Source organism: Otolemur garnettii, unplaced genomic scaffold (assembly GCF_000181295.1).
Source record: "Otolemur garnettii isolate 467f Iridium unplaced genomic scaffold, OtoGar3 scaffold00162, whole genome shotgun sequence".
Classification (NCBI taxonomy): Eukaryota; Metazoa; Chordata; class Mammalia; order Primates; family Galagidae; genus Otolemur; species Otolemur garnettii.
The window spans coordinates 1,880,417-1,894,880 of NW_003852557.1; the positions used below are offsets into that span (position 1 = coordinate 1,880,417).

At 35.3% G+C, this 14,464-nt stretch overlaps 1 non-coding gene across 1 annotated transcript; it reads left to right on the forward strand.

Moving 5' to 3' along the window:
• The first annotated feature begins 9,719 nt into the window (after positions 1-9,719).
• Positions 9,720-9,850, forward strand: LOC111728497. The gene has a single exon (XR_002775771.1). It is a non-coding gene; the product is annotated as a small nucleolar RNA SNORA3/SNORA45 family (small nucleolar RNA).
• Positions 9,851-14,464: the final 4,614 nt, after the last annotated feature.

Consider the following 14,464-nt stretch of genomic DNA (forward strand, 5'->3'; position numbering starts at 1 on the left):
GACAAGCCTTTTGCAATACTGTTTTATTTGATGTCATCACGAACTGTCAGGTGCATGAAAAGCAATGTCTATTTTGGGAGAGATTATTTATGAGTTTTCTCCTTTGTGTTAGATGCTGCTTCAACTGGGGCAGGGGAATAACCCATGTTTGATGGATATTAAAACATTTCATAGAAGTTTGTCCAAAATTATCAGTTCATGAAACATTTCCAGGTCATCCTTGGTCCTACTGGTATCTGTGAACTTCCCTTTGTATTATAGTAGGTGTGACCATCTCAACTCCCACCTAACCTACTGCCTGGCTAGCTCAGGAAACCAGTGCTAGCAGGCTGGTGTGGTTTGTTTAGATTGCTTCCATCTTTCCCAATGCACAAGTAATGCCATGGACACCAATTAGCTAGGATGTTTTCATAGAAAAAGCTCTTCTTAGACTTCACTGACATACTTACCAAGGACAGCTCACAAGGCGAAATCTCCTTTTTGTTCGGGAAGTGTGTATGTGGGCACAGTCTGCTTTAATTCCATTCTGTTCCACACAGTACTGCATGTCTTTGATAGCCCCCAATAAACAGTGTGAAGAAACAGAATACAACTCACTGCAAAATTCAGGACCTTTTTCGGCTCACCCCTTTCACCACACGTCCCTCCATCCAAACAGAGAGGAACCTTAGCAACATGGAGAATTTGATTCATTTTTCTATGTCTTTCTCAAGGCTGACTGGCAATACTCATGCACCATCCACTTGACCTCTCTTATTGTTTCTAGGTATCCGTATAACTATTCTACTATTGATGAATAAACTCTATGTTCAAGGGTAAAGTAACAGCAATGATATAGCCTAGTGGATGAAAATGAAGGATGCAGAGACAAAGGCTGGTTAAAAGACTTTGTTCTGCTCTTCCCTAGCCACGTGACCTTGGGGATACTAATTTCCTTTTCTGAGCCTCAAGTTTGCCATCTAGAAAATAAGGAGGAGTAATTTTAACTATGCCATAGAGTTTCTGTGAACATTAAATGAAACAATACACATGAAGAGTACAGATAGTATAATGAAAAACCAAGCCTGGTGTATGAGAAACCAAGCCTGGTGTATCAGAAGGCTGCACTGGAGGATCCAGAAGGCCACAGATGGTTCCAAGGCTGCGAGTTTCCCATCCCTGACTGACAAATTCTTCCAGATTTGAGGCATAATCACATAATTTCCTTCATTTTTACCCCAAATCTATTATAATAGAATGATAAAGCCCCCCACCTTATGATTGTTATGCGAAGCATTTAGTCTGCATCCCAAGAATCATAAAATCCATAAGGTTGTGAATAGAAAGAATAAGCTATACTTAAATATTTTTCTTTGGTCATAACTTAAATAAATACAACTTTGCATTATCCTTCCTCAAGTGTGATTTATTTACCTTGTGGCATACCCCAGAATGCGTGCCCTCAGAGTAAAGTCCCTCCGTGTTCAATAGCTAAACTTGTAACATGTTCACTGGACCAGAGAGAGCTGTCAGTGAATACTTAGACCTCAGCCAGAGAAATTTAGCAGAGACTTCCTCCATGGACAGTGGAAGTTGATGAAAACTTCTCCATGTGTTTTTCTCTACTGAGTTGGCTGCTTAATTGATTCTAAAATCAATTTTCAATTAGTGATGGCTTGACATTTCCCATATTAGCCCTTAAAACCGTGAGGAATGGTGAAAAGAAAACCACATGATTTAGTAATTTCTTTTGCCTGTCTCCAAAATCCAGTGGAAGCTCAAAGTTATAAAGAGACACTGAGACCCTTAAAATGATGTCACGTTTTAGAGAGACATAGAGACTGAGGTGAATTGTCTTGCAGGTAGCGCGAATGTCAGCTGGCGACCCTGATAGTCATCAAGTCTTTTCTTGATTTCATTATTTCCATTTCTTAGCATTTGAATACACACATGCAGTAGTCTCCCATTTTAATCCGAATTGACCTTGAGGAAAAGGAGAAAGGAGGATTGAAAATTGAACAAGGAAGAAAACCAGTTCTAGGTAGCCTTGTCTTTCAAAATTTTATTCCACTCTGGGCCTTTGTGCTACAACATATATCTCCCAACCCACGCCTCTGGAGCAGAATAAAGATCTACCTCTCTTTCCAAAAGAGAGCTACCCTCGTTCACATATTCATACACCAGATTGTTTTCAATCTTAGCAATTCTGAAAACCTCCTAACAGTGTGGTTTGTGTGCTCGGTCTGAATCAAACAGATGTCCTTCAGACCAGAGGGAGCACAGGAAGCTTGAGGGGATTCCTTAGCAACAGTAACTACTGCCAAGATTATGAAAACTATTCCTCAGGGCAGGTTTGTTTATACGCAGGCAGGCTTAGCTTAGTCCTGACTGGCTCTGCTGGGGGAAAGTACAAAAACCTTCACTAATATTTAGGATACACATACACACACACTGAAGTACACTGAAGGAAACTTTCTATAGTTTCTTTCTTTCTTTCTTTCTTTTTTTTTTTTTTACAATTTTTGGCCAGGGCTGGCTTTGAACTCACCACCTCTGTTATATGGGGCCGGCACCCTACTCCTTTGAGCCACAGGCGCCGCCCTCTATAGTTTCTTATCTGGTAGTTGACATGCTCTGTCTTGCCTTTCTTTTCTGTTCCTGCAAACAGATAAAATTGTGGTTGGAGGAAGCAAAAATCCATCCCACAGAACGTGTGGGGTCTTTAGGTACAAGCTGAAGTAAACAAAGACAGTTGTCTTTTCAAAAGATAGTTTATTACTTGTATGTTATGACTAAGAAAGCACTGTACAGTGTCAAGCACTTAGCAGATGCTATCAATCATTGTGAAGGAATGAACTGATAAATGAATAAATGAAAGTGATCTTCAAGGATTTGGATCCAGGATCTTTAAGGATTGGATCCAGGTGTCCTCACTTAAGGACATGCGCACATACAAGCACATTTGGTTTCCCAATTTCGGGGCTGAGCATTTACGTGTAGCCTTTCACATCAAGTTGATGGACTATCTGGCTGCCATTTTATGCATATTTTAACTGGCAGCAGAACAGTCTGAACATCTCAATGAAAGCGCATCAAACAAGCTCCCATTCATAAATACGGAGAAGAGAAACGTGTTTGGTGGCTCCTGGTCTAACTGGACGGAAGACGGAATGTCCAGAAGCTCATATGTACTTTTTGCAATTGTAGATCCATCCTTTCTTTTGAGAATATACCACATATTTATTTGTTTGATGCCTGACAGGCTGGTTGCCGTATTTTAAAATTTCATTTCCCATCACAAAGACGAACACCGTGTAAACAAAAAGCTATTGAGTTAAGTAAGAGCAAAGCAGCACGATGGGAATATCCATCAGAGGTTCTGCCTGAGGCGAGGCCCTTTTACGCCATTCTCAAATTTGTTTAGCAAACATATTTAAGAAAATGTCCAAGCTGCTCATAAGACGCCTAATTGAGAAAAGTCTCTGGAGATACACCAAACCACAAAGAAAAATCCTAGTCTCATTTTTAATGCCATCTGCAAATGGCTTGAAAGTCATGAGACTGTCTCCAGATTGCACAAGAGGAAAACCGTCCTGGGGATTTACATGTACACGATTTGTATGTTGCTTGCGGGGTTACTGCTGAAACCAACAGAGTTTCATGCAGTTTCAGGCTTGCTGAAAGACGCCATACCATGTGACTGCCGTAATGACATCTAACAGGAAACCTGGTGCTTTCAACGTTTTAATTTTAATCCTCACCAAATTATGGAAATTAAGAATCAGTGTGCTCATACAGTTTCAGATGTGAAAACAGGTTCAGAGAGTTCTGTTCGCTTGACTGCTTTGTCAGCGTTGCTTAACGGCATTGCCACCAGTCAAGCAGTCAGGCGCAGTAATCGCAGAGTCTTCTTCTTTTTTTTTTTAATATTATATATTATTTATTTTATATTCATACTCTTTTGTGCCTATGCCACACAAACCTTGACTGTGGAAAGAAGTTATGCTGGTCCCTTTGGGGAAACACAGCGTGACTAATCATGCCATTTGGATGCCAGTTGTGAAAGGGCACCACCACGTCTTTCAATGGGAAGCTAGAGACCTAACAGCAGAATTCCCCAAGTGAGCCTTTCTGCCTGGTAGCTACTTTCAATGCGCTTATTCTATTTATTTAAGGAAGACATTTCTCGGTATATATGCTGACTGTTCTTTCTACTTGAAGACACTTAACAAGGAAATAATGGCCCCATGGGTGAAAATCATAAAATAAAATGCCCTAAGGCATGTGCATTTTATTACGTTTAAATTAAAACCCCACCATCTACTACAATCCCCCCAGGAAACAAAAAAAAAGGAGCAAGCAAGAAGAATGTTAAGCAAATATTTTTATTAAGAAAATAGCTTTTATAGTTTCTATAATGCTCATAAAATTAATAAATGTTTATTGGAGAAATTTGCATAATAGAGAGGAAAAAAAAACCCACGCAATTGCATAAAACTCACCCAAAACACCAGCTGGAATTAAACATGGTTTTAATTTTTCTAACGTCTTCCAATAATTTTTCAAAAACCTGAAATTATATTTTGTATGCTAGTTTGTAGATTTCTTAAATTAATAATATAAATGAACAGATTTTCGTTCATCACATACTTGTCTAAAGAACTATTTCTAACATTCACATAGGAACGTGTTTGGGTAATGCAATGTAACAAATTCCTTATTATTAGTCACTGATTGTTTCCAGTATTTCATTAGATTAATACGGTGATAAACAAATTTCTATGAACATTTTGGAAAATGAATTACTTTTTAAGGGCATGAGTACAATCCTCCCTGAGTCTCAGCTGGTTGTTGCTTCCAGAATTCCAGTGGGTATTACAATGTTACTTACATAAAATGCTTGGTTACTGGAACAGCACCTATGTGCTTCCTTCTAAATAATTTATTTTATCTCTGAATTACTTATAATACTTTATACAGAGCCAATACCATGTAAATTGTTGTCATACTACATTTTCATTTGTAATTTTTATTGTTGTATTTCTATTTTTATTGGGGTATTTGGGGGTTTATTTCAGCCGCAGATGTAGAACTGGTGGATATGGAGGGTTGATGCCTTGTTTTAAAGATATGTGATACACGTTTTTTCATATATAATTCCTTCCAGACCCACTGAACCAACATGGATGAGAGGTCCTGTTAATCTACAGCCTTTTTAATCATAGTCATTTTCATCAAAATAAGTCACTTTTGCAATGTGACAGCTGAAAATGTCACCTAATCTCTTGATATTTTACATTTACTTGATACTGAGCTTGGTTTTTATGCATATTGGTGTGAATACACATGTTTTTATATTGGCCATTGTTTTTCTTCTTATTTTGAAAATTTCCTTTCATTACATTTATTCATTTTTCCTTCTAATAGGCATTTTAAAATATTAATTACAGGAACTCTAATTTAGGCATAAAACTACCTGGGACATCTTTATGCTGTAAATATTTTCTCCAGCTATTTTATTTCTTTATTTAATTTTATTTGACTTTTGACTAAACAATGTTTATGTTCTAATAAGTGGCTTTATCCCTCATTTCAAAATTAAAAAAAATCTTCTATACTATGACATACATACACACAGGAAGGAAAAAATATCTAGACAGGTGGAAAAGTATTGAAATACGTTTTTAAAATTTTTTAAATATTTTATATTGAATAATTATGTTGAAATTCATTCAGATAGAAAATGTGTGAGATGGGAAATCTGACTTTGCTATTTTTCAACCATTTCACTATACGTGACTGTGAACATATGTTATATATATAGTGTGAGGACCAAACTGACTCCATTTTGTTTAAATTTTATTTTTGCTGCCTCGTTGTTTTTCTCTTGCAGCTGCACACCAGAACCGTTAACGTCCTCCCTCACCCCTGCGCTCGCCCCATGATCTGTACCATTGCACAACATCTGCCCCGAGTGATAGCAACCCATGCCCAGACCAATCAGCTTAAGACAAGTGCCACCCTACCACCCAAGGCCCCTATCAACTCTCCCCAGTAACCTACCCCTCCCTTCTTCCTTTCTGTACCCTTAAAAACTCCCTCCATCTTAGGGTCAGGGCTTCTCTGCTCTCCTGCTACAACAGGATCAGGAAGCTCTGGCTTGAGCTTGTTAAGAAACAATCTCTTGCTTTTGCATTGGATTCAGTCTTGGAGTGATTTGTGGTGGATCTTGCAACTTGGGCACAACAATAGCTTCTATGAAATAGCCCTAGTAGGTATAATTTGAAGTTTTATTTTTTTCTGGTAGATTCATCTGTCATTTCATTCTTCTGAAACCTAAATTTTACTCTTGATTTTTTAAATAATATGTTCAAGTATCTAACAAAGCAAGCAACTGCTTTCCTGGACTATAATTTCTTTCCATCAAAGCAATAGTTTGATATAAAGGAATAAGGAAATATATATTATAGATACTTATATAATATATATAAAATGAAATAAGAAAAAATATAAAGGAAAAGTTTATATTTTCCTTTAGTTCAGGAAAGGAAATTAGTTAGGAAAACTATTTAATTTGGAAAACTATTTTTCTCAATAGTTTTCCACTAGCTAATTCATCCAAATTAACTATATACAACTTGAATCTGAGTTTTAAAGTCCACTAAAGATTTGAGTGTGATTACATTAAAGTAGCAGATTTATTTAAATAGATTTTCCATCTTTAAAATATTGTATCTTTCTGTCTAGTATCATGGAGCATTTCTTTATGAAAGTACTATGCATGCTTTTTGATAACACTATATAAATTGTTTTACGATTCACATACATTTCTGTGTAGTTTGTCAACAGGAATTTAATATTTTTGTGGCCAACCACAAAATACTTCATTCAAGTAGTTGTTGATTCTCTGCACTGGGATAAACACTTGGGAAAAATATGGTGATCAAGGAGTAATGGGATGCGTCAATAGATGGACTGATAAAAGGACAGATGGAGGCATGGATAGATGGATGAATGAATAGATAGATAGATAAATAGATACATAGATGATAGACAGAAAGAAAGAAATTGCAGGTTTTAAGAATTGCTACACTGTGATAAAGAAAACAATGATGAGCCGTCAGGGAAATCAAGAATGATAGGAAAGCAGAAGTCAGATTACAAAGGGCCTTAAAGCCATGCTGATGATTTTGATGTTTATTCCAGAATCAGAGGGGGTGGATGCTGTTTTTATGAGAAAAATTATAAAGAAAAATATATATGTTCTGTGTTCATTATAAACAAGTATATAAAGTAAAAATGAAACTCTTAACACTTTCCCAGAGCTGATCACTCAAACTCTAAGTGAAGAACACATTAACATTGATCATTTTATCCATTTCCAGAAATTTCATCTACCCTTCACCCCCAATAATATTTTACCATACTACATTTATTCTTATCCTCTTAAGTAAACTGTAAGCACGAGGCAGGCAGGGTTATTTTTGTTTATCCCCACATAGTTCATTCTATGCCTTGCTAAGTTTATTAACATAAAATATTGAAACATTTATTATCGGGCGGGGCCTGTGGCTCAGTGAGTAGGGCACTGGCCCCATATACCGAGGGTGGTGGGTTCAAACCTGGCCCTGGCCCCGGCTGAACTGTAACCAAAAAATAGCCGGGTGTTGTGGCGGGTGCCTGTAGTCCCAGCTACTTGGGAGGCTGAGGCAAGAGAATCACGTGAGCCCAGGAGTTGGAGGTTGCTGTGAACTGTGTGACACCACGGCAATCTACCAAGGGTGATAAAGTGAGACTCTGTCTCTACACACACACACACACAAAAAGGAAGAGAAAAAAGAAACATTTATTGTAGATGAAAAGAAAAAAGAAAAATACAATTCTGAAGGAATTATTTTTGACATGAACATTAAATGGGTATAAATAAGAGAATCTGATAGTTGTACTTTCTTTTTATGAAAATTACTGTTGTTAACTATGTAAATTAATGAAAATAAATAAATAAATAAAAACAAGTCTCAAGGGGACATGTGAAACTTACTAAATGTAGAATATAAATGTCTTAACACAATAACTAAGAAAATGCCATGAAGGCTATGTTAACCAGTTTGATGAAAATGTTTCAAATTGCACATAAAACTAGCACATTGTACCCCATGACTGCATTAATGTACACAGCTATGATTTAAAAAAATAAATAAATAAAAACAGAACAAACAAAAAAAGAAAATTTACTGTTGTTAATAGGTGGAAATGTAGAAGAAATGAAATAGGCAAAAATATATATATTTTATGGGCAGTAAAATTTAAAGCTTAAATCTGGTGCCTACTCCCCCACTCCCTTCTATGTGATGTGTAAAATATGCACATCACTTTCTCACTAGGATTATATTTTGACATTAAGAAACCAGTATAATCCTATCTTCTTTCTTTCAGTTAAAGGCACCACAGTGTTGCAAGTACAGAGGACCAATTGTTATGAGATTGCCTATAGTATTCATCACAATAATTTAATCTCCACCAGTTTGTTAAAATGTGCCTTGAATTCTGTCAGATGTCTAACCTTTCTGGGTCTAGACCAAGATATAGCAACTGGTTTTATACTCACCTTGTTTTCTATTTCCTTTAATGGTATTTATTCAATCAAACAGCCTGTGGTGTTAGTATCTCAAACCATTAAAATTAAGAGAGAGATTAAGAGAAGGCCATAATTAGTGTTTAATTTTTGTCATAATGCAAGATAGTTTTAACAGCTTTGTGGACTTATAATTGATATACAATAAGCTGCACATTTAAAGTGTGCAATTTGCTAAGTTTTACTGGGCATATATACTCATGAAATAATCGCCATAATCAAGACAGTGAAAAATTGCATCATTCCAAAACTTTTTCTCATGGCCCTTGGTAATACCTCCCACTTCCCTCTGCTAAGCAACCAGTGTTCAGCTTTCTGTCATCATCTATCACTTGATATTTTTGTAGAATGTAATATAAATGTAAATGTTCATGAAGTGTGATAATATTTTTTAATCTCAAATCTTTCCTCGGAATAATACTTGTGATATTCATCTGTATAGCTCCAAGGGTCAAATCCATTCTTTTTAAATTTCAGAGTGGACTATATTATGTGAACATATCAAAAGGTGTTTAGACATTTACCTGCTGATGACCAGTTAGATTGTTTTCATTCTGTTGTTCAAAAATAAGTCTTCTACTTACATTTCCATATGGGTCCCTGTACCTCCTTTCATAACACTTGGCAAATAATATGGGAGATGAGAATAGTTGAATTTTGTGGTAGGTTTTTAGTTAACCATCCTGCTCTCCTAGGTGGGTGCCTTGCCTCCTCCATTCTCTCCCATGGGAACAGGCGCACACTGCTCTCCTAAGTGGGCTCCCTGCCTCCTCCATCCTCGACCATCAAATGGGGTATAAATAAGGGAATCTGACAAATGAGAGAATCTCTTGTTAGGAAACTTCCAAATTATTCTTTGGAATTGTTTCTTCTACATTCTTACTCTTTTATGTTTTACACCAGAGCATAAGTGTGAGAGACCCAGTTACTTCACTAATTTTTAGCTCTTTTTAAATTTTTTTTAAATTTTTAGCTCTTTTCATGGATGCATAGAGTATTATCTCATCAGAGTTTTAGCAACCATTTCTCTAATAATTAATGATGTTGAGAAACCGTTCATGTGCTTATTTATCATGTATATATATCTTCTTTTGTATTGCTTCCCACAGAGACTAGAGTCACATCTTGACACAACTCTGGTCCTGGTGTGTTGAGGTCTGGGGGAGAGAAGCTGCTGGTCATGATTCACAGACCGGGCATCCAGTGCCTCTATTAGTGCTCAGACCAGTAACATTCCCCACAGTTTTAGAATGTGGGTTGGCAGGCAGATTTTCTCATACCCATGGGAGTTGGTACCTGCTGTACTGTATTATAAAAAGAAAAAAAGTATGCATTGCTTGTCTGTTTTCTTCTTATTATAAGCTTTCAGGATGCAGTATATAGTCAGGCTGCACAACCATTCTCAGATACATGATTTATAAGAGTTTTATCCAAATCTCAGGCTTGTTATTTTCATTGTCTTTGAAATCAGAAAGTTATTACTTTTGAGGAAGTCAAATTCATCAATATTTTATTTAGTGCCTCATGTTTTGTGTCATATCTAAGATATTTTGATAATATTGAGTTTTATGATTCATGAAAATAATGTCTCTATTCTTACTATTTTTTTCAGCAATGTTTTATAATTTTCAGTCTACGAGCTCTCACATTTGTTATCTCAGAATTTTCTCAAATATTTCATGTATTTTGATTCTCTTCTAAATATAATAACATATTGAATATCCACCTCCAATTGTTCATTTAGTATATAGAAACACAAAGAATTTCGTATTTTTACCTTATCTGTGTAATCTTACTAAACTCACTTATTAGCAACTTTTCTATAGGTTCCATTGGTTTCTGTATGAATCATCTAATCATTGGCAAATAAAGATGAAAATCTTTATTTGTTTAGTTATTTTTTCCAATATAAATGCATTTTGTTCTGTCTTTGTGCCTGATTGCATTAGCTCAAACTTCTAATGTACAAGTGAATAGAAATGACAGGACTGGACATTCTTTTTTTCAATTTAAGGGGGAAAAATCATGTTTTCATTATTAAAAATATTAAAAATGATGTTACCTATAGACTTTCTAAGGATGTCCTTTGTAGACTGAGAAAAAGTCAGCTCTAGTTTCCTAAAATTTTTTATATAAATGGATGTTGGAATTTGTCAAATGCATTTTCTGCATCTATTGAGATGATCACCTATTGTCTTCTCCTCCTCTTTTTCCCCCTGGCCATTAAAATGGTCAATTTTATTGATTGACTTTCAATGTTAAACCAATGACAAATTATTCTAGTAATAAATCTCCCCTGATCCTGATATTCTATCCCTTTATATATTGTTTGATTCACTTTGCTAAATTTTTAAGTGTTTTTACAAGGCTGGGTGCATTGGCTCATGCCTATAATCCCAGCACTCTAGGAAGCCAAGACAGGTGGATAGCTTGTGCTCATGAATTCAAGACCAGCCTGAGTAAAAGTGAGACCCCCATCTCTAAAAATAACCAGGCATTGTGGAGGGGTCCTGTAGACCCAGCTACCCAGGAGGCTGAGGCAAGAGGATCGCTTGAGCCCAAGAGTTCAAGGTTGCTGTGAGCTACACTCTACTGAGGGTGACTGAGTGAGACTCTGTCTCAAAAAAAAAAAAAAAAAAAAAAAGAGAGAGAGAGAGAGAAAGAAAAGAAAGAAAAAGAGTTTTTACATATATTTATTAAGGATAATAGTTTGTGGTTTTCTTTTTATAAGATGTCTTTGTCTGATTAGGAATTTTTTTTTTTTTTTTAGAGAGGTCTTGCTCTTTTGCCCAGGCTGGAGTGCAGCAGTGTAATAACAGCTTTCTGCAGCCTCGAATTCCCAGGCTCAAAGAATCCTTCCATTCCACCCTTCCAGAGTGCTGGGATTTCAGGCCTAGGCAAACACACCTGGCCTGAATTAAGAGTAGACTCATAAAATGAGTTTGCTAAGTGTTCCCTACTCATCAATTTCCTGGAAGAGTTTGTTTATATATATTTTTTTCCCTAAAATTTTGGTAGAATCCACCATTGAAATTCTCCTGAGGTGGCTGTTAAGTTTATCTGGTTCTATTTGAATAAACTGTGGTTTACTTTGATAGTTTATGTTTTCAACCATTTGCTAATTCCACTTAAATCATCAAATTTATTAGCATAAAATTGTCGATAACTTTCCCTTTTTATCCTTCCAAAACCTGTAAAATCTGTAACAATGGCACTTTTCATATTTTTGCCATATGCAGCTCATACTATTTTCTCTCTCTTTCTCTCTCATTTTAAATTTTCCTGATCAAGCTGGCCATGGGATTTCATCAATTTCATTTATCTTATATAATATTTATCTTCGGTTATTTGGTTCATTGATTTCTGTTTTGCCCTTTTCTGTTTTTTTTTTTTTTTTTTTTTTTTTAATATTTCCACTCTGAAAATTTACCTCAAATTCTTCTGTTTATTTTGGGCTTTATTTGCTCTTACTTTCCAGTCACAAAATGAAAGAACTGATTTCATTAACTTCAGACCTTCTTTTTAAATAAGGTCTTTATTTTTATAAATTGCTGTGTAAATAGGCACATCCCACAGATTCTGACAACTTGCTTTTCCCCTATTACTCTTCAGTTCAGAGTATCTTTGAATTTCCCTTTTGTGTCATTCTTTGACGTGTTTTTAGAACTTTGTAATTTAGTTTCCCATTTTTATGAACTTTTCTAAAATATCTTTTTATGGGTGATTTCACATTCAACTCTTCTGTGTCAGAGATCATACTTTGTAACACGAATAAAAACACATTTTATGTCCTAGAACACAGTTAGCAAACTATGACCTGTGGGCCAAACATAGGCTTGGTGTGTCTTTGGCCTTCAGACTTAGAATGATTTTTACATTTCTAAATGGTTGCATAACCAGTAATGTGACAGAGATGCAAGGCCTAAAAAGGTAAAATATTGACTAGTCAGCCTTTTGCAGAAAACGTTGGCTGACATATCTGGCCTTGGCAAATGTTATTTGTATATTTGAATGTGTATTCTTGAATTTTGCAGGTGTCCTCAAACTACAGCCCGTGGGCCACATGTGGCCCACCAAGGACATTTATCCACCTGCTGGGTGGTTTTTGCCTCCCCTGCCTGTCCTGCTTAGCAGCTGACTGGTCCTGGGGCCTGAAGTCCGGCCCTCCAATGGCCAGAGGGATAGTGAACTGGTCTATGAAGTCTATGAAATCCAATTGATTGATAGTGTAGCTTAGTTATTTTTTGTCTGTCTTATTTTCTTCTAATTATTTATCAATTACTGAGAGAGGGATGTTGAAATCTCTGACCGGAACTGTGAACTAATTTATTTTTCCTTAAAACACTCTCATTTTATTGCTTCATATACTTTGAAGTTCAATTATGAACTGTATTAATGCTTCAATTGATGTCCTCAATGAAGTGGCCACTTTATTCATTATGAAATAACCCTTTTATGCCTAAAAATATTCTTCTTACTGAAATATACTTTATCTAATATTATTACAACCACTGTAATTTTTATTGACTAGTCTTAATATGGTTTAAATTCTTCATTTTTTAAATTGAATGTTTTATATGTAAAATATTTCTTGTAATCACTATATAGCTAGTTCTTGCTCTTTTAATAGGAAAATTCCAGTTTTTAATGTCATTGTTAAGATGGGTCAACATCCAAAAGCCAAATACATGTGTAATTGTAGTTTTCAAAAAAAGAGTCTTGAGAGGAAGGATTGAAAATTTAGTTGAAAAACTTAGGTAAACACTTTCCAAATCTTGTAAAACTCTGAAACCTCAGATTAAAGCAGTATAAGCTAAGAGCAATACAACTGATAAAAGCCACACCAATTGACATCATATTTGAATTGATTAAAATTTGATTAAAGAGAAAATCTTAAAAACAGCCAGAAAGAAAGAGACGTATTACTCACATAGTAGCAAAATCAGTATGACATTACATAATACAAGAAAGAAGAAATAACACAAGGTTGAAGAAATAATGCTAACTGGAAGACAGTAGAACATTTTTAAACTATTTTTTTAATGGCAAAACGGTGACTTTTTTATATATACAAGGCTAATTTGTCACTAATAGTCTTACACTATAAGATATAGCCAAAGAATTCTTGCAAGAAGAAAAAAATGATGCTAGATGAAATTTATAGATATATAATACATATAGACACACATATACGTATATACAGGGTGGACATAAAGTCCATGTGCAATTTAAAATAGTTTAACATAGTCAATTACACATGAACTCTATGCCCACCCTATGTGTGCATATATAAAACTGGCTTGCAGTTATCATGCTCTGTTCATAAAGTTTTAAAATTTTATGGTTTTCAGTGTTTAGTTTTGGCTAGTTAGTGAAGCTATGTCTTCAAGTTCACTAATCTTTTCTTTTGGAATATCTAATCTGTCCTTCTTTCAGTGTTTAGTTTTGGCTAGTTAGTGAAGCTATGTCTTCAAGTTCACTAATCTTTTCTTTTGGAATGTCTAATCTGTCCTTAATACCCTGTACAGTATTTTTCATTCAGAAATTATAGACTTTTTTTTCTCTATAACTTTGTTTTGGGTCTTTCTTACATCTTTTTTCTCTCCACTAACTATTTGGGGTCTTTCTTCTACTTTCTTGGACATAAATAATACTGTTAAAATAACTTTCCGCATTCACGTACTTTAATTCCTTCATCTGTCATTTCTGCATCACAATTGATTAACTTTCTTTTAATTGTGTATTTTACATTACTGCTCCTTTGGGTGCTTTTGATTTTTTTTTTTATTAGGCAGCAGACATTGAATTTTATTTAATTAGCTTTGGCCTATTTTGCATTACTAAAAGTAT